Raw genomic sequence first — 19,461 nt, forward strand, 5'->3', positions numbered from 1 at the left:
TCGATTTGGATAGAAAAAAAATGACTTGGTGAAATAATTTCAAGTGGCAAAATGTATCGCTTAAAACTCTTGCTATATTGTAAGTATTTAAATCTTTTTACTCAAATATATAATATTCATACACTGTTCGGATTGTAATGGCAGGGAAAGAGGACAGACACATGGCATTCGATTTTAAAGCCGCCCTGTAAGAGGCTATGGGTTTGCCTTGACTAAAGCAAAGGCCTGATCCCTGTACTCCAGGAAAGGCCCGGCATCACACGCGTGGTATTGTTCAAACATTATAATTCAGAGGTGTCCGCCTGCCCATCTCTTTTGAATGTCACATGTTGAAATGTTTCAAGAGTTTAAAACAAAGACGCCAAGGAGAAGACCCACAGTCGAGAATTTTACTTAACTTTGAATACAATCTTTGGTCAGCCAGGTAAAAATTTAAAAGTATTTTTTAAAAACAAACAAACAAACAAACAAACAAACACGCAAAAAGAAACGGGGAAGTTGACTTCTCCAAGTCTTTCTACTCTACAAACTTTCGAAGGAGTGGGTCTCCTCTCATTAAGTTTTGGGAGCCATACTGATATATATCCAAATGTACATTGCCGTGCCTTAACCAGTCTAAGGATTTGGAGAGATGACTTCACATAGGAAGTCCGCCAGGCGGAGTGAGCTTGCTGGCTTTGGCAGGGGTTCGGAGTTTGGGGAAACTGCTATTTCCCTCACCTACCGCATTTCAGAGGCGCTGGGACTCTGCAGCGACTCGCGGGCGCGCACGACCGCAGTCCCGGATCTCAAATGCTTGGGGACGCTGCTTCGCTTCGGGGGCGCGCACCGTGGAAGTGTCCCCGGCTCGCCGACCAGCCAGCCGTCCAGAGGCGGAGCTCCGGGCTCGGCCCCGTGGGAGACCGCGCTCCCCTGCACCCCGGTCGCGCGCGTTTGCAGGCCGGAGTCCAAGTCCCGCGCGCTGGAGTCCGGCGGGTCCCCGCTCAGCCGCAGCCGCTGGAGCGAAGCCGCGGTCCAGCCTAGATTAGCCAAGGTCTGTCGCCTGTGGGTGGCCGAGGCCCTGTGCTAAGGTGCGGCAAGGCGGATTGGCTCCTACCTGGCCAGGTGGCCGCGTCCTCCAACCCCCTCCTTCTCCCTCCTCCTGTTTCTCCTCCAGCCTTGCACACACGGGTTCCCGGTTCTCCCCACCGCCCCGCTGGCCTCTTCCTCCTCCGGGAACTTCCTCAATACGCCCGGACAGCGCCCTCGCTTCCTCCGCCGCCCCGAACCTGAGGCATACAGCACCCCGCCCAGAACCCAGCAGGGCTAGGCAGCGCCCAGAACAGAGCTGGGCTGGGAAGTACCCCGAGATCCAGTATGGTAACACCTCCCAGCCCGAACTCGAACTACAACGGGACCACACGCTGAACCGAGCCTGGGGCAATTAGGACCCGGAACTTGGACGGGACAGCACCCCCAAACCGAACCGCTGCACTACGTTTAAAGGAGTCAAGTAGCCCTAGATCCCCAAGCCAAGCCTCAGCTGATCATAACCGTGAACCTGAGCTGAATCACTAACCTAGCTGGTCAGCACTGCTGAAACTGAAGAGAGGCCAGAGCAGCACCTCTAGACGACTGGCTCTCGGTCCCTTGGTCTGACAGATTCAGAGGAATGCTTGTCCTTCTCCAGATCTGGAGTCATGAGGACCAAAGCCCCTCTATGCAGCTCAAGCTAGTCCCCAGGCCCCTTCTCCTGCCACCACAGCCTGACAAAACTGTGTGTGAGACTGCTCACTGCACGGTGTGTTTAATGTCAGCAGGCCATACTTCTGCCAACACCAGAGAACCTAAGTGAACCGAAAGGTGCCTCCAGAGGGTTTTGACTGACCAAAGCTGTTTTTGAGGATGTTACCTGTTACCCACAAACTTGAATCCTGTCCTGCAGTTCTTGACATGTTTTTTTTGTTTGTTTGTTTTTGTTTGTTTTCTGTTAGTCCATTAACGCTGTAAAGATTGAAACGGTCACTTTTGTCAAACTCTGAGTAGAGCATTTATATACAGTAAGTAAATAAATTAATAAATAAATAATCTAGATACTGTTTGTAGTGAATTTTAAAGAGCAGTCCTGTCAAAACACAGAAACAGGGATAGAGAGATGGCTTAGGAGGTAAAGTGCTTACCATGCAGTCAGAAGGATCTGAATTTGATCCCCAGTACCCATGTGAAAACTGGGGTAAAAGGGCAAGTAGCAATAAATAATAAGTACAATGGGAAGATAGTGAAGGGTGGTACTTAAGATACACGGAAATAATAGCAAGAATTATCACAAAAACTTTGCCAAAACCATAGCCTTGTACAAAGGCCATCACAGCCTTACACAGAAAATCTTTCTGCAAGGATGTGGGTCCGACTAATTCCCATGTCACTTTGAACAGACACTGATCTTATTGGTGATCTTTTCAAGTAGAGATTATTGTTTTTACACAGCACTGGGGCCTGGCACATACATTGTGCCATTAAAAGCTCCCCCTTTTCTCATCTTTGTGACTACTCCTAGTGTACTGTGGTATGCATATTCCCAATCCAGCACTCTGAGACTACTAAACAAATTCATTGTTTCTGTAAAATCTTTGTGCCCTTTGTTTTATTGTGTTTTGTTTTGTTTTTAAGTTTAGTTTTAACTTATTTTTAACTTGTTAGTGTATGTGTGGGTAGGTGTTCCTATGTGCAAGTGTGTGCGTTATGCATACATGTGTGGAGGGCTGTACATGTGTGCATACAAATGCATGTAGAGTCCAGAGGTCAACACCAGAATTCTCCCTCAATCTGTTTCCACCTGAAATTTTGAGGGAGTGTCTTTCACTGAACCTGTGGATTACCTATTTGACTACATTAGTTGGGCAGCAGGCCTATGGCTTCTCTTGTCTCTGCAGTATGGGTTAGGATTACTGACAGGAGCATGAATGACTCTAAGGCAGCTGCATCATAGAGAGCCCACGCCAGAAAGCTAGGACCATGCAGCTCATTTAACGACTGGCAGGTAGCTCAACAAGTCCAACGGTGTCTCTCTTCTATGTAGATTGTCTGGTGTGCAAGTGCCTCTTGGCAGTCTTTATTGTTTATATGACCCTGGGCAGGGGTGGGGGTTGGGGGTGGGGATGGGGTGTGTATATGCCTGGTCAGTTTCAGGGACTTCCTGGGGCTACTGAATTTACTTTCTGTGTCTTAATGAATCTTGATTAGCTTCTCTCCAAGACTTTAATAACTCAGAGGAAATTGCTGCACAGCAGTAAGAAGATGTGCATGGGCTTTACATGTGTGCAGAATAAAGCCAGCCTTTTCCAATAGACCATGTCTCTCTGAGTTTTACTGATGGGGCTAAGGTGACATAATGGTCCTGCCCACCTCTGAGTCATCTTCAGTGTCAACTGCACTGAAGTTTACCACACAAATACCCTGGAAAACAAAATCTTCTTGCCAGGCATTGTATCACCCAGCATTTCTTCTCTTCACACCATGTTTTTCTGAAGACTGCCCTCTAGGCTTCCCCCTTAACATACCTGGACCCATGCTATGACAGTGTGCTAGCCCCAAAAGCCCTGCTAGCTAATCTCTGTGCCTGGGACTTCCCGACACAGTCACTGTTTTTAAAAATCTGGTTTTAGTCTACAGGATCTTAGTAAAACTTTAAAAATAGCGAATGCAGTATAGTTTTCTCCATGCTAATTCTGACTCATGAAGTCTTTCCACATTTGGTTATTTTGTCTGAGTATTTCTGCTGTTCCTTGCTCACAGTGCCTCACTTCCTTGTGAACTCAGTAACATTTGACTGTGAGCCACTCATCATCCCTGAAAAATTATTTGTAGGTATTGGGTGACACCAGAAGGAAGACATTTTCATTCAGTTAGAAAGTGCCTTTGTCTCTGGCAGAAACCTAGATTGTAATTAGTCCTTGAATGGTTTTAAGGAACATGTTCAGCTGTGTGTTTTAAGTAGGCAGGTGATATGAATTTATGCTACAGTTTTCCGAGAGTATTTTATTTTATTTGTCTGTTTATTTTGCTCTGTACTTTTGGTTTTTGTTTTGTTTTGGTTTTTGGTTTGTTGTTGTTGTTTTTTTTTGTTTTGTTTTTTGGTTTGGTTTGGTTGGGGGGGGCGGTTGGTGTGTTTTCTGTCTGTTCTTTTGCCTTGGAATCTCTAAGCCTTACATTCATGTTTGTGTTTCCAACTGTGCTGACAGATGCTAATTAGCTGAGTTATGGCAATTATCTCAGGAGCACCACATTACACATTTAAAAATACATAAATTTTTATTTGTCAATTAAACTTCAATAAACCTGTATTTGTTTTTTCTTTTGAGTAAAGACTTGCAGACAGAATTTAACCTTTTAAGTGTTGGAGAGTTGGTTCAACAGTTAAGAATGTTCGCCCTTCGTGGCAGAGGACCAGGAGTCAGATTCCCAGCACTCACATGGTGGCTCACAAACTGTCTTTAACTCCAATTCCAGAAGCCTCTATGGGTACTGGATGCAGGCAAATACTCATACACATTTTGTAAAAATCTAAAAATAATTTAAACCTTCCAATAAAAGTAAACAAAATACTGTGTTCATTAGCCTTACATTTTCTCCCAATGGTCCTTCTTTTTATAGTTGATCTCTTTTTCAGACCCATCTTCCCCGAGATCTATTTTAACTTAACTTGGTATATGATATGACACATAACGTTAACAGTTGTCTTCAAAAGGAAGACATAATGAAACCAGTTTGTTTCTTAGTCACCCCCTTTCCCTCCCTCTCTCCCTCCCTTCCTCCCTTCCTCCCTCTGTTATTCCCTCCCCCTGCCCCACGATGTGTGCATCATGTATATGTATGTGCACACCGTGTGTATGTGGAGTCAATTCTCTCCTTCCACCTTTCCAACTTGAGGGTATGGGACTCAGGACATCAGTCGTGTGGGGCGAGTACCGAGCACCTTTGTCCACCGAGTCCTCTCACGGGTGCAATGACAGCAGCTGTAATCCGCAATTCTTCTACCCTGAGTTATGAGATACCAGTTTCCTCATGCATAAAGCAGATCTATCTAGTCATGGCCACATCCTGGGTCTGTTTCTAGTCTTGTTCCATGAACCAACCAGTGCTTTTTTTTTTCACTCACTGCTTTTCCTTCCTTCCTTCCTTCCTTCCTTCCTTCCTTCCTCTCTCCCTCCCTCCCTCCCTTCCTTCTTTCCTTCCTTCCTTTCTTATCAAAATACGTGTTTTTTTAAGTGGCCTCTTGTGGAAAGACAGTGTCAAGAGAAGGAGAGGACAAACAAACCAGGAACAAGACAGGAGTGACAGCATGGCTGTGCAGTGTCCCAAGAGCTAAAGACACAGTGGTAAACAAAGACTCTGGTTTCAAAGGTCGGGGAGAGCTCCGTCATCACCTAGGATGAAGTAGAGCTGGGGAGGAGGAGAATGAGACGGTGCAGGGACGCAGAGAAAGACACTGATGAGCTCCCACTGCAGAGCTGTTGGTACTGGTCAGAATACAGATGCTGACACCATCAAATGCTGGCAGGATGTGGAACAGCCAGCCAGAGCTCTGCCACTTCTGGTGAGAGCAAGATGGTGAGGTCACGTTGGGGCAGATTATTTGCTTGTTTATGAGTTTTGCTGTCAGCCCAGAACTGCTCAAAAAAATTATCTTTGATTTTGTTCAAATGCCGGAAGTAAACGCAAATACAGAGAAAATAAAAAAGACAACAAATTCAGGACATTTACCTGAGGTGACTATCGTAGTTTGTCTAACTCATAGGCTTGTGTTTGAATACCTGCTCTCCAGCTGGACCCTGTGTGCATGTGCGTGTGTGTATGTGCATGTATGTACGACTGTGTGTGACTGTATGCGAGTGTGTGAATATCTGTGAATGTGTATGAATGTGCATGTCTGTGGGTGTGCATGTCTGTGAATGTGCATATCCAATGTGTATGTGTGCATGTGTGTGTATGCATGTGTGTGAATATGTATGCATGTGTATGAATGTACAAGTGTGTGTGAATGTGCATGTGTATGGGTGTGCATGGGTATGAGTATGAACGTGTGTGAGTGTGCACACACATGTGTGTGAATGTACATGTGTGTGTGTGTGTGTGTGTGTGTGCATGTGTGTGTGAGAGAGAGACTTGAGGATTTAGAGATGGAACCGCTTTTTGTCCTCTCTGCTTTCTGGTCCAGGCAGATATGATCAAGCCACTTCACAGTCCTGTCACCACAGCCGCAGGCCTTTTCTACTCTCACACTTCTCAAGCTGTGGGCCAGGAGAGGCCCTTCCTCCCCTGCACTGTTCTTGACAGGTTTGAATTCACAGCCATGAGAGAAGTAACTGAGGCAGTGACCGCAGAGTTCTCTTCCCATGCACACACAGGACGACGACCTCATTTGACTAGAATACCCTCCCTATACACCCCTATATCCATACAACTATGAGAGTTTCACCTAGCAGAAGAAATGTCTAAGGGGCGCTGACTTTGTGGACATGACCATCACAAATGGGCTGTTTTCTCGAGTTATCCCACTTACTAGAGGAAAACAGTTTAAGCTGTGTTGCTAGGCGGTGAGCTTGAATGTCAGAGTTAGCTCCTCTCTGAGCCTGGAGATTACGCCGTTGTCTACCATGCTGCCGTGACCTGGCCCCACGGTGCTTCTTGTATAAAGATTAGATCATCAAGTGCTCTTTTTTCTTTTTTCAGCTACAGCCCCTCGGTTAGTTATTCTTAGCTCTGGAGTTAAAGGACTCTGTTAACTTCGGGGCCCTTGCACCAATGTTTCTGCGAGGAGTTAGCAAGGAATAAATAGGCGGTTGGGGAAAAGGCTGGAAGGAAGGAGATAACATTCCCACACAGCAGCTAGACTATGATGTGAACCGGCAGCACCCCACCCTCCCTTTCAGCTTGGTGTCTCCTTACTTACTGTGGTTATCCTGGGCCACAGACTGTCCAAAGGAGGGGATGATGTAATGGGAGCGAGGAAGAAGGAAGTGGGAAGTGGGAAAGAAAGAGGGGTCACAAGAGGCTGGAGTTGAGGACCCTGTAAAAGGTCAGCCCAGACCATAGGTCACTGGTCTGCCAGTTCTGGGGATCACACTTGCTGATGGGGTGCCTCTGGCTTCAGTAAATGCCTGTTTGTCACCCCTCCTGGGTCCTTATTTCCTTTGTCTCCGTGTGCTCAGTTTTTTCTTTGTCCGAAAAAGAACCCCGACTCCTGGTCAGCCAGCCCACTCCCTGTCACTGTATTCCCATTTCTAATTTCCTTCTTAGTTCCGACCAGTGGGCCCACCTGTGGACCCGGGCAGTCTTCTCAAGTTTCAGGGTGGTCTGTGTCACCATCCGTGTGGGAGTGGCACGACCACACGGGTGGGAAGTTGGTGCTCTGCTTCCTGCCTCTTGCCCAGGACTGGTTGAATCCCTTGTTCTGAGTTCGAAGCATTAAGTGCTGCTTTGAAGAAATCCAAGAATAACCAGTCTCTTTCTCTGTCTAATTTCTCACAAGTTAGTTGCTATTTAATTCTCTTTTCTGTCCATGGAACCGGATGCCTAGGGCTGGTAAGCAGATTGTGGGAGGCTTATTTGGTTCTCTGTTTGTTTTGAGATGACCTGACCTCAAATCATTGTCTCCCCACCTCAGTCCCAGTGCTGAGATTATTGGGGTACACAACTATGCCCCACAAGAACTGTGTCTTCTCATATTTTTGGAGACTGAAAGTTCCACTGGTCAAGCCTGGGACAAAGACCTCAAGATATCACAAGAGTGGCAGTGTATTCCCAAGAAAGGCAGAGATAGGATCCCAAAGAGACATTTGAAGCCAGGATTGCCCTTTCCACAATATTAACTAACCAGAGTCTTAGGAGACCTGCATTAATCCCTCTGGCGGTGGCTTCCTAAGGACCTACCTACTCGCCACTAGACCCCACACCTACAAGGCTGCACCAAGTCAATGCCACACTGAATGAGAACTGAGCTCCTAGCATAGGAGCCTCAGGAGGACATACAAATGACACTGGAGCTGCAACACATGTGACGGCCGGCACGGCTTTCTCTGCACACATCTGACAAGCCACCGTTTTGCTCTCCTGCAGTTAGACACGATAAGGGCAGGGATAAGCCACAGCCTCTTAGCTGTTCTCAGGGTTTGAGTGAGATGATCAGGCTGGGATTCCTAGACAAAGGGTGGGGGTGGGGCTGGGGTTGTAATCTGGCCTGATCATGACCCCCTCACACTTCTGTTTTCCACGAGCTGCTGACTCTGAACTACACCTCATGCAATGCTTCTCTTTTTACTGCTTTCTCCACTCTCCTCTTTACCGTAGGGTGGATAACTAGAAAAGGCGTGATGTTTTGGAACCATTGTACCTCTCTTATCCCAGAATTTAGGATCTACACTGCACTTTCACTCTCTTTCTCTCTCTCCCTCCCTCCCTCCATGTGTGCATGCGTGTATGTGGGTGTGCACACATGCATGCCACGGCATGAGTGTGGAGGTCACGGGCAACTTTGGGGACTTGGCTGTCATGTCATCCTTGTTTTGAGGCAGAGTCTCTCATGTATCTGCTGCAGGGTGGTGAGGTCCACACTAGCTGGAAGCTGAGCTTGGCAGGGGGTGAGGGGGTCTCTCTGCAGGCCGCTGGACCATCTGACGTCTCCCCTGCAGTGTCAAAGCTCGGAGTTTCCTCCTTCAGCAACTGTTACTTTTTTGCTACTAGGGAGTAGCCGTGAGACTCTTCCAGGTTTCGGTTCTCCCCATATGTAACCTGTTTACTCCCCGGGTCTCCTGAGCCTCTCCTCCCCTGCTCCCCTGTCATAGCACACCATGGCTCTTGTTTCTCCTTCACCCTTACCTCTCTGCATCGTCTTTCTCCATCTGGCTGCCACTCCCACTGTGTGCCAGAAAAATATCAGGAGCTGAGGGATGTGACTCACAAACAAATGGCTTGCTAGAAAAAGAAAATCTTTGCCAGGCACCGGAGAGGTGGCTTAGAGGTTAAGTGCATTGGCGATTGCAGCAGACCACCCAGGGGAGTGTGTCAGCAGAGGGACCAAGGCTTGGATTTTAGGTAGAGAACGGATTTGGCATGACAGACAGACACAAACTTGAGGTGTGTGCTGCTGCAAAAAGCTTTACTTCTTGGCATAGATTTAAGCAGTTAGAACAGGTACATTATAATTGGCAGTTATTCAGCTTTAATTTATCACCCCACCAAATGTCCCTTGCAAGGAGGAAAGCAGAACGTACAGTCTAGGAAACAATTCTTAACCGCAAACAATAGTTTAGAAAACTGCAGTTATACTGCCAGACTTGTGGGCACCAGATATGCATTCAACATTTACCTTTGTTTTAATAAAGTTTAAACTTTATATTTATGGCCTCTCAGAATAATATGGAAACTTTTATAACCATAGTTAACTCTCGATAAGTTTATTTAACTTGTTGGAACTTGTTTATGATCTTTCTAAAAGAATTGTTACTGTTTTGAATCATGCTAAACAAAACTTTCCCAAAAGGGGTGGGGGGAGGCTTTTCTGGAACAGTCATGTTCTTAATAGTTACAATTAATTTCTCTTCTATTTGCTGGGAAATAATGAGTGCAGCAGTTGAATTCATTGTAGCCATTGAGTTCATCGGGATCATGGTGATGTGAGACATTTTCGTCTCTGAACTTTCAGTTCCTGAGACATTTAAAGGTACATGACCATCTTCCCACACTGCTATATTCTTAAAATCAGACATTGTTGACAGGCTTAAAGTTGCTAAGATCACCAAGGCTAGAACACAGAAGGCCCCTCCACTGCAAGCATAGACCCTAGTCACCATCTATTTGTAGGGAGACGGCCAGGACCTCCGGGAGGCCGAGCCATTCCAGGCACAAGCCTCTGTTCTGGATAGAAACGACGCACAAGGGCTTCATATCACACAGACTCTACTGGAGTGGGTGTGGCATTTCCCGGTTTTTTGTTTTTAAGACGAAGTTTTAGGATATTTTGCTTGATGGTATGGAGGGACTTTAGGATTACCCTAAAAAGAATAGGGAAGATTAATAAGACAACAATCATGAGCCCTGACCCTACGGCTGCGAAGATGCAATACTGAATCCAATCCACAGGATTCAAAGCTTTTAAACTTTTAGCAAACGATGTTGCAAGCTTATCCACGTTCCAGGCACCTAAATGTTTTTGACTTATGGCTGTAATTTGTTCCTGTAATTGTTGTATGTTATAAGAAATATTTGTACCTGAATTCAGTTCCCGGCACCCACCTGGAGCTCGACACTTTCATTAACTCGGGTTTCAAGGGTTCTGACGGCTTCTTCTGGCCTCTACAGTCACTGCATACATGCAACACACAGATGTACAGGCCAAGCACCTACATACATAAAATGAGGGGGAAAAATGGCTATGAGCAAGGGATTTGCACAGGGACAGAAGCAAGATGATACTGAGTAATCGTGATTGCTCTTAGTTCCGTAAGAAACTGTGCTACATTTCTGCAGCCCACACTGAAAGATTTATGTTTTTCCGAACTCCTGCTTAGATATTGCTTAAAGATTATGTTTTTATGAACATAACTTCGATATTGCCTTAAAATATTGACTGTGTGTGTGTGTGCGCGCACATCTGTGTGCATGCATGTGCGCTCATTTACGCAGAGGCCAACCCTGGGTTCCTTCCTTGATTGTTCTTCGCCCTATTTTTGGTTGATGTGAGCTTGGGTCCCTATGATTTGGTTGTGAGCACTTGATCTAGGAAGTAATCCCGCCAATGCTAATGGGATATTAACATGGGGTTAGTTATGGGTGCTGTTAGCTGTTAATTCTGGAGAATGGGAACATGTATATTCATTCTATAAATTACACACATCATAAGATATTGATAATCCTACGGGGCAAGAATAAGACCATGGTCACTTTCTTTTTGCCAAATTTAAAGCAACTGGCCAGGATGGTGGGCACCAGCCGGGTCCATACCTGGGATTCCCAGAGAGTGATCACAGATTGTGCTAGTCAGGTGTTTATAAGGGCAAAGCCTGCAAGGACATGTACTTCTCATCTTTAACCAATGGGAAGCTGCACACAGCCTGACGTACTTCCTGACCCTGTCTCTTCTGTGTGACCAAGCACGCACGTCCTGTGCAGTTGGGGCAACCAACCTTGCTTTCAAAATGAAAACAGAGCACAAACAGATGTAGAGCTCTCAGCTCCCTCTCCAGCTCCCTGTCTGCCTGTGTGATGCCAGCTTCCTGTCATGATGATAATGAACTGAACCTCTAAACCGTACGTCAGGCCCAATTAAATGTTTTCCTTTATAAGAGTTGCTGTGGTCATGGTGTCTCTTCACAGCAATAAAAGCCTAATATACTCTGTGAGGGGTTACAGGGGCATGGATTTCCCTTTCTGGCCATTGAGAATCTCCGACAAATAGCACTCACATTTTGTTTTTGCCACGAAGGGACACAATTCAAGGGTGACCCTTGACAGCAGTGAGTATCAGCTGAGTTCAGTTCCTCCTTTTGGGGCTCAGTTCCCCTTTCCCCAGCCCAACAGTGTCTACAGCTTCATTTACTCAAGTCAGTCTACTACCTTCTTTCATCTGCCCAGCGCTTCTAGCAGGTTCTGCCCAGAAGAGACACCGAGCGGATGTTTACGAAAGCTCCAACCATTACCTTTCTTTAATTCCTTTCCGTGGATAATTCTCCGTGGAGTGTGTCTGTCCACGCATGGGGGGAGGAGCTGATGAAGATGGTCTCCACCCGGAAGCTCATAGAGAGGAAGTCGTAGACTCATGATTCGAACCCAGGTCTTCGGGTTTCTAGAGCCCCCAGACGTCAGGTCATTCTATTATGCCTGAGAGTGCGGGAACATGGCGCGACAGCCCTGTGAAAAGCGTTCAGGCACATGCATACATATTTTTAGACTAACAGGGTGCCAACTTAACCCACAATTAGACTGTCACCGTTACCTCAGAACAATAAGAAGAGAGAGAGAAAAAAAAAAAAAAAAAAAAAAAAACGGGCCCCTGTGGTTACACTTGCTGTTGCTACATACCCAGAGCCTGCTGTTGCAGGGGACTTGGCCAACTCGGGAAACACACCCTGGCTCAGAGGACGCTGGGCATTCAGGTTGCGACTTTCTTCGACCCAAATGCAAGAACCAGAAATGATCCTTGAGGTTCCGGATGGGGAGGGGGTGGTGTGAGGATAGATATGAGGAAAGAGATGATTCTCCTCAGAGATGCTAGAGAAACTCAGAATTAACGATTTTCATGTTACGCTCACACACTCCCCAGCTGCTCCCATGGGGCTACATAGAATCCATGCCTGGGAACCAGCTTTCTGATGCACCCTCCAACCCTGGAGATGCCGTCTGAAAATGGCTGTCCCTGCTGTGGGGTGCTCACATTGTCAACAGGGCTGTTCTCGTTCGTTCTTATCTGCTGCTGGGTGTTTCCTGGTCACCCAGCTGTTGAGCCAAGTTAAAATGGTATCGGACAACTTCACGATCTACGGTCTAACTTTCCTAAACCCTTATAAATCAAACAACCTGTTGGTTTTATTTATTTATTTATTTATTTATTTATTTATTTATTTATTTATTTTTTGGTTCTTTTTTTCGGAGCTGGGGACCGAACCCAGGGCCTTGCGCTTCCTAGGTAAGCGCTCTACCACTGAGCTAAATCCCCAGCCCCTGGTTTAATTTATTTATCTAGATCCTGGGTCTTATTGGGCATCCCTGGCTGGCCTGGAGCTCACAGAGATCTGCCTGCCTCTGCTGTCCCAGTGCTGGGATTAAAGATGGGTGCCTCAACTCTGTTTTTTTTTACAATTTTTCATTTTTTTTAAAAAATAAAACATTTCAAGTGCAGCCGATCTTCTTCAGTCTGATCCTGGCTTGTTTCTCTATCTTAATTCAAGGCCATGCTCAGTGACAGAGAGTTTGAGGCCAGAACCAGATACACGAGACTCTCTGAAGAAAAGCAAGAAAGAAAGAAAGAAAGAAAGAAAGAAAGAAAGAAAGAAAGAAAGAAAGAAAGAAAGGAGAGAGGGAGGGAGGAAGGAAGGAAGGAAGAGAGAAAGGAAGGAAGGAAGGGAGGAAGAAAGGAAGGAAGGAAGGGAGAAAAAGTAAATTGGAGATGATGCTGTTCATTGCTGAATGACTTTCTGTCATTTCTTGTCAAAAATGGCAGCCAACGATGCTCTCCTGACAGAGGACTTCAGAGGCAGTGCGAACCATTGAATGCCTCCAGTACTAACTTACTCTTAGGGACACAATTTTATAGGCGGTGAAAAAGAAGAAAACTTCAAGTTGAAAATACCAAACTGAGGAAAGAAAGTGGACCGAAAGCAGAGTTGCTCTGGACGTAAATTCAAGACGGAGAGAGCAATGCTGTCCCCAGCTGGCACTGCCCCAGAGTCGATCCATTCAAAAGGTTGGAGTGACTCAGTAGACACTCCCAGCAGCCATCTCCACTGGCCCCAAAGAGTGGATAAAAATGGGGTGGAGGAAGGTGAGGTTGAGAATGGTACAGGCAGGAGGTGGGGAGAAACCGCACGATCATCAGCCCCGAGGACTGGGAGGTTTGGCACTTGGGGTCCAGATCTTTGAGCAGATGGCCTCATTCTACCCCAAAAGCAGATTTTCTGCATGGAGAAGTGGGTGTCAGAAAAGCTACTCCAGGAATAGTTGCCGCCAGGCTGGTGAACGGTGTTCCCACGGACCAGATGCAAAATCAGATGGCGAATTAGTCGGTTACCCCAAACCTGCAAAGGTGGGTGATGTGCTGATGGGGGTAGTGGAAATCCTGGCTCCTCCTGCAGGCTTGTCGTCCTGGGGACAGATGGCCTTTGACTTTTTTCTTGGAGAGGCTGATGAGGCGATAAATCCCCAAAAGACCTTAAGCAGATCAACTTTGCCTGTGTGCGAGCATGGGGCTGCGTCTAAAAGCGCTCCTTGGAAGTCAAAAGGGTTGGCAGGGCTCAAACCGTGACAAGGAGCAGGATGAAACAGAGAAACACTTCAGAAGAGAAGAGAAAAATCAATAATGGTGTTTAAAAGAACCTTACTTTGTACAGATAAAAAGAAGAAGAAGGAGGAGGAGGAGGAGGAGGAAGAGGAAGAAGAGGAGGAGGAGGAGGAGGAAGAGGAAGAAGAGGAGGAAGAAGAGGAGGAGGAGGAGGAGGAAGAGGAGGAAGAGGAGGAAGAGGAGGGAGAGGAGGAAGAGGAGGAAGAGGAAGAGGAGGAAGAGGAGGAGGAGGAAGAGGAGGAAGAGGAAGAGGAAGAGGAGGAAGAGGAGGAGAAAAGGAGGAGGAGGAGGAGGAAGGGGAGGAAGAGGAGGAAGAGGAGGAGGAGGAAGAGGAGGAGAAAAGGAGGAGGAGGAGGAAGAAGAGGAGGAAGAGGAGGAAGAGGAGGAAGAGGAGGAGGAGGAAGAGGAGGAAGAGGAGGAGGAAGAGAAGGAGGAGGAGGAGGGGGGGGAGGAGGAGGAGAAGAAACAACTCCCTGTAGAGAAAATCAGGCCTGCTTGGGAAAGTGTATACCGAAAGTTTTGTAAAAATCCAAGCTTCAGAACATCAAACACACTTTGGGTGAACAAGCATTGGGAAGCTGACCCTACATTTTTGGCCAGGTGCACTGGCCCAAATCAACGTGTTTTATGTGTGTAATGCCTGCAGAACCCATGCCGGGCTAAGCACTGGAGTTAGCACACAGAGGTCTCAGTCCTTCTGAAGCTGGCCGCCAGAGGGGCAACCCATGGGTGGTAAGCTAGTGAGCACACTGACTTTACAGGTAGAGTTAATGCTGCAAAGAGCCACAGCCATGAGAAGGGAGAGTGGGCGGGGAGGTGTCTGAAGAAAATAGATCTTCTATGTGATGGAGTGAAAAGGTTAATGAATTACCAAGCCTCAGGAAGACAGGGAGGTATTTTAGAGAGAAGGCTGGCTGCCAATGGCTGTCGATTTGATCCGTCATGTGTAGCAAAATTAGTCTGCTGGCACGGTTCCCTTTAAATGAGAATGAGGATGATTACGAGGAAGGGATTTTAAGGCCATGGCTGGGTCTCAATGTAGGAGAAAGAGCTAGACATAAACATTAAAACATATGGAGATCTAAACTTGCTGGGGCCCTGAAGGGGAAAAGAAGCTTCCCTTTAGGAGTAAAGAGTGTGGGAGGGAGACTGTGACTGTTAGAGCCTCTTTAGAGAATGCCCCACTCTTACGAAAACCTCCCCAAGAAGTCTTCAGACCCAAATCCCCTGAACAAAGGAGATATCCACCTTTTAGGGTTGGCAGGAAGTGTAGTGTCCCATGATTTAGTTCAGCATCATAAATTTGACAGAGGTTGCGGAAGGGCAAGGTGCCATGGTTGAGGGTCATTCAGTCACAGCACAGACAGTTTCTTAATTCTGTCCAAGAGAGCTGCAGTGAGGTGTGGCCTGACCCAAACTGTGGGATCTGGCCTAAAGGCACAGGTCCTCCTCCTAGCAGTAATGAGACAGACCGCTGTAGACCTCTAAAGATCAGTGTTTGGAGGGTCTCTGGGTCGATAAGCATCAGGGATGCCTGGATGGAGATGGCCAGGCCAGAACCTCTAGTGCCTGCAGTTCTGTAACGACTGTTACTGTTTCAAAATCAATGCCAACTATTTCTCTGAGTTCTGTGACTTGCCCTATCCAGTCATCTAACTGAGGAGGGATGGTAGGGACTTGGTTTGTAGCAAACTGATCAGAAGTATAGATCACAGCCTAGGGTTTCTGGGGTAGACCTCTGGGACCCTGCCCTGCCCTGTGGTATATGTCTCCAGGTAGGTGGTGTCAAATGAATTGAACTGTAGTCTACCCAGCTGGTATTGAGGACTGGCTTGGTATGGGGCGCTATCCCCACCGATAACATATGTCGAATGTTAAGGAAGCAGTTTGCTTGGTTTTCTGTCGCAGTTATTAGTGTGTGTTTATGTGTTGCATGCATATATGTGCGTGTGTTTGTGTGTGTAGTGTGCGGGGCATACATTATGCACTGTGTGTGCCTGCATCTGTACATGTGCTTGAGTGTATGTGATGTGTCACACATGTATTATGTATTGTGTGTGTGTGTGTGTGTGTGTGTGTGTGTGTTGTTTGTATGCATTGTGCATGTTATATGTACGTTGTCTGGGTGTGCACTGATCATCTACCTGTGTTGAAGCTGATTCTTGTTTGGGGAGTCTGAGTGAAGCCACATGAGCGATATTATTTGGATGTTACTGACTGGCTGCATCATTCCTCTTAGTTAGGTGGCTGGGACGTGCAGACCAGACACACCCGCTGAGTCACACAGTAGGAGATCACTTACAGGAAGCTACCCAAGGCTCCAAAGGGCTTGCACCAGCTCCTAGGCAGGGCTGCACAGCAGGAGGCCCAGTGCTTCCTGTCCCTGCCTCCTCCATTCTGGCCCCTCAATGCAGTCTTCAGTTGGTCTGGTGAGGATGGAGCACCGCCACACTGAGGTCTGGGTCGCCCTGGCGGCCACTTGAGCTGAGTGGAGGATCGTGTGTCCAGAGTTTCTGATTATTTTTAAAGAGACTGTCCTATAGGCTGCTCAACATTTTGCTCACCAATTCCTGTAAGAACTCTTAGGGTCTGACTCACGTTCCACTGCTTTAAGTTGAGTTACCTTTTGACTATTACAAGTTTTAGGCCTGCAGTCCGGATCAAAGCAGGGATACAGGGCAAGTGCTCCCTCCCAGGTACGGCTGCCTTTGGCCTCGTCTTATTGTCTTCTAGTGAGCAGAAGTTTTAATTTCAGAAGGAGATGAGAAAGGGGTGGCGGTATCTTTGTGACTTTCACTTTTTTCGTTGTCTAAGTAAGCCCATTTCTCCTTGCAATCAAATGAACGTGTTTCCCCCCTCCTTTCTAGCATTAGGCTAAATGTTGAATGAATAGAAAAGTGATCAGTATGACTATTTTTATATGCATTCATGTACACACATGAATATGTGTGTGTGTGTGTGTGTGTGTGTGTGTGTGTGTGTGTGTGTGTGTAATGAGCCACACATGGTCTATGCATGTGTTGTGGTTAACTATGGAATACTAAGAGCTACCATTCATATAGCAGCCAGGGTCTTTATCTCTAATCTTTGCAACAACTTGCAAAATGCGTGCTCCTGTTCCCAAGGTCCAAGGAGGACTCAGGTGGAACGATTCTATGAAGAGGCAGTGAGTGGGCCAAATTTGGATCGCTCCGGGGTTCCGTTAGCAGTAGCCTGCAGCTCTGTATCTGCGTGAGCTCCCTGGTGCTCTGTGGTAAATGCCTCCAGACTCGACATCGAAGACATCCGAGGGGCATCCACTGGTGCCCGCACCCTGCATGCCATCCCTTTCAGCACATGTGGAACTTGGGCGACAAAAGCTCTCAGTTTGAGCCTTTTGCCTTTCAAACTGTTTGTTGAAGGACTCGCATGCTCTGCAGGGTCTTAGGAAACCGCCTTTCTGTGGCTTTGGTCACAGCCCTGAGAGTGTGAGGAACCTCAGGAAAAGGTGATGGGGCCACCCAACAGGTGCTGGAGGGCATGGCAGCCCAAAAGGGTCAGCGGCCACACACTTTTCTCTTCTTCAGCATGGGGACCAAGAAGTCATGCTTATTCTGGGGCAATGCTCAGTGACCACTGGGGAACGAATGAACAGACCTCTCTCCTGGGAATATGTTTTCCCATCAATGACCGCTTCTCCTAGGACCTCTGCTCCCTCACTGGCCTGTTTCATATTGAGTTTGTTTTCTTCACTTTGAAAACTCCTGGATCCACCCTGGGTTTCTGTCATCTTTAGGATAAAATGCTCTGTTGGGAAAACTGTTAGGCCCAGCCAATCTGGTGTAAGGAGATTGGAGTTAGTCGATCAAAGGTCCTGACTGAAGGCTCCCTTGTGATGGGGACTGACTTAGGAAGGCTCTTCCGAGGTCGGGACACCCAGGGGAGAGTGGAGGGATTCACCCCTCTCTACCCCTGAGTGGCATGTGACCTTGGGTCCCATACCCAAGGTTTGTACCTTTTCAGCCTCTGCAGCTATCAGAAGGAAGTTGGAATAAAGGTGGTGTAGTAGCTATTCCGGGTTGTCAACTTGACTATATCTGGAATGAACTACAGTCCAGAATTGGAAAGCTCACCTTTGATCTTGATCTTGAGGCTGAGAGATACACGTTTCTGACCTGGATGTTGGCATGGAGATCTTGAGGCGAAGTGGCCATAAATCCCAGGAGACTGAGGCAAGGAGATCTCTGAGTTCAAGGTCATCTGGGACAAAGCAAGTCCCAGATCCAGGCATGGTGGTACACACCTTTAATCTGGGACACACCTTCTGCTGGAGACTTACATAAGGACATTAGAAGAAGGAAGATTCTCTCCCTTCCTCTCCTGCCTGCCTTGTGGGACCGAGTGGCTGCTAGATCCTTGGACTTCCATTCACAGCTGCTGCTGACCATTGTTGGGGAGTTGGACTACAGACTGTAAGTCATTGACCAATTCCCTTACTATATAGAGACTACCCATGAGTTCTGTGACTCTAGAGAACCCTGACTAAGACAGATGGGTAACCAGCATTTGTCGAATGGTGAGGTGTAACACAGGGTTTCAACCACTTGCATAATTCTCTTTTTCAAGCTCTGAGTCTCAAGCAAAGAGGTGCAACTGGGGCTGCAGGCCCTGGGGGCCTCAAAATGAGCTCTGCACCCCTTGCCAGGCTCCTTGTCCCTATTGTGTCTTTAGCTTTGATTGATCTTCAGATATCCTGTTTTTGGCTATGGGGAACGACATATTTTCTAACTGTGACAACCCCGCTCGGTTCCCATGGAGATCTCCTTATAGGTCTCACAAGCTTTATCAAAAACGAGTGACCCAGGCTGGGGAGACAGCTCAGCGGAGAGTGTTAGCTGCACAGGCATGTGCACCTGAATTCAGTCTTGGGTGAAAAGCCGGGTATGACCACGCACACTTGCCGTTCCAGAGCCGGCGAGGTGGAGGTGGAGACAGGTGGACTCCAGGAGTACCAAGACTGCTTGGCAAAGTCCCAGGCCAAAGGGTGGCCGTCCTTCAAACAAAAAGGTGGAAGGCGTTTGAGGAATGACATTGGAGGTTGTACTCTGATTCCTATAAGTATGTGCACACATGCACCTGTGTACACATGTGTAAATAAATGTATGTACATGTATATATAAACATACATACATAATACATACATACATGGAGAGGGAGAGGGGGAGAGAGAGGGAAGACTGTCTCCTAGAGGTTTTTCTTGCCTGACCTGACTTGATATCCAGCAGAGGGCACTAGAGTGTCAGCCAGACATCTTCTTCTAAGTGAGGGACTGGTAATAGCTGTCAGCTTTCAGAAAAACCAGTCACCTCTGGACAAGGGCTTCCTGTCAGAAGGGAGGCTAAGAGAACACACATAGCAAGGACTCAGATGAAATCCCATTTCAGAAGAGC

The 19,461-nt window shown here is 47.1% G+C and overlaps 1 protein-coding gene across 8 annotated transcripts in view; it reads right to left on the minus strand.

Moving 5' to 3' along the window:
• Positions 1–12,447, minus strand: part of Syk (spleen associated tyrosine kinase) — an 85,162-nt gene extending 72,715 nt beyond the window's left edge. For 3 of the 8 annotated variants that reach the window (XR_015640637.1, XM_087589808.1, XM_087589806.1), the window contains exons 1-3: positions 12,058–12,447; positions 11,676–11,886; positions 10,249–10,379 (exon numbers count right to left, since the gene is read on the minus strand). The gene's annotated coding sequence lies outside the window, so the exon portion shown is untranslated. Of the gene's footprint in view, positions 1–724; positions 1,184–10,248; positions 10,380–11,675; positions 11,887–12,057 lie in introns of those variants that run through there. The other 5 variants (XM_087589809.1, XM_087589813.1, XM_087589804.1 and 2 more) reach the window with 2 other exon arrangements.
• Positions 12,448–19,461: the final 7,014 nt, after the last annotated feature.

This window comes from Rattus norvegicus, chromosome 17 (assembly GCF_021556685.1).
Source record: "Rattus norvegicus strain SHRSP/BbbUtx chromosome 17, alternate assembly SHRSP_T2T, whole genome shotgun sequence".
NCBI classification, from domain to species: domain Eukaryota; kingdom Metazoa; phylum Chordata; class Mammalia; order Rodentia; family Muridae; genus Rattus; species Rattus norvegicus.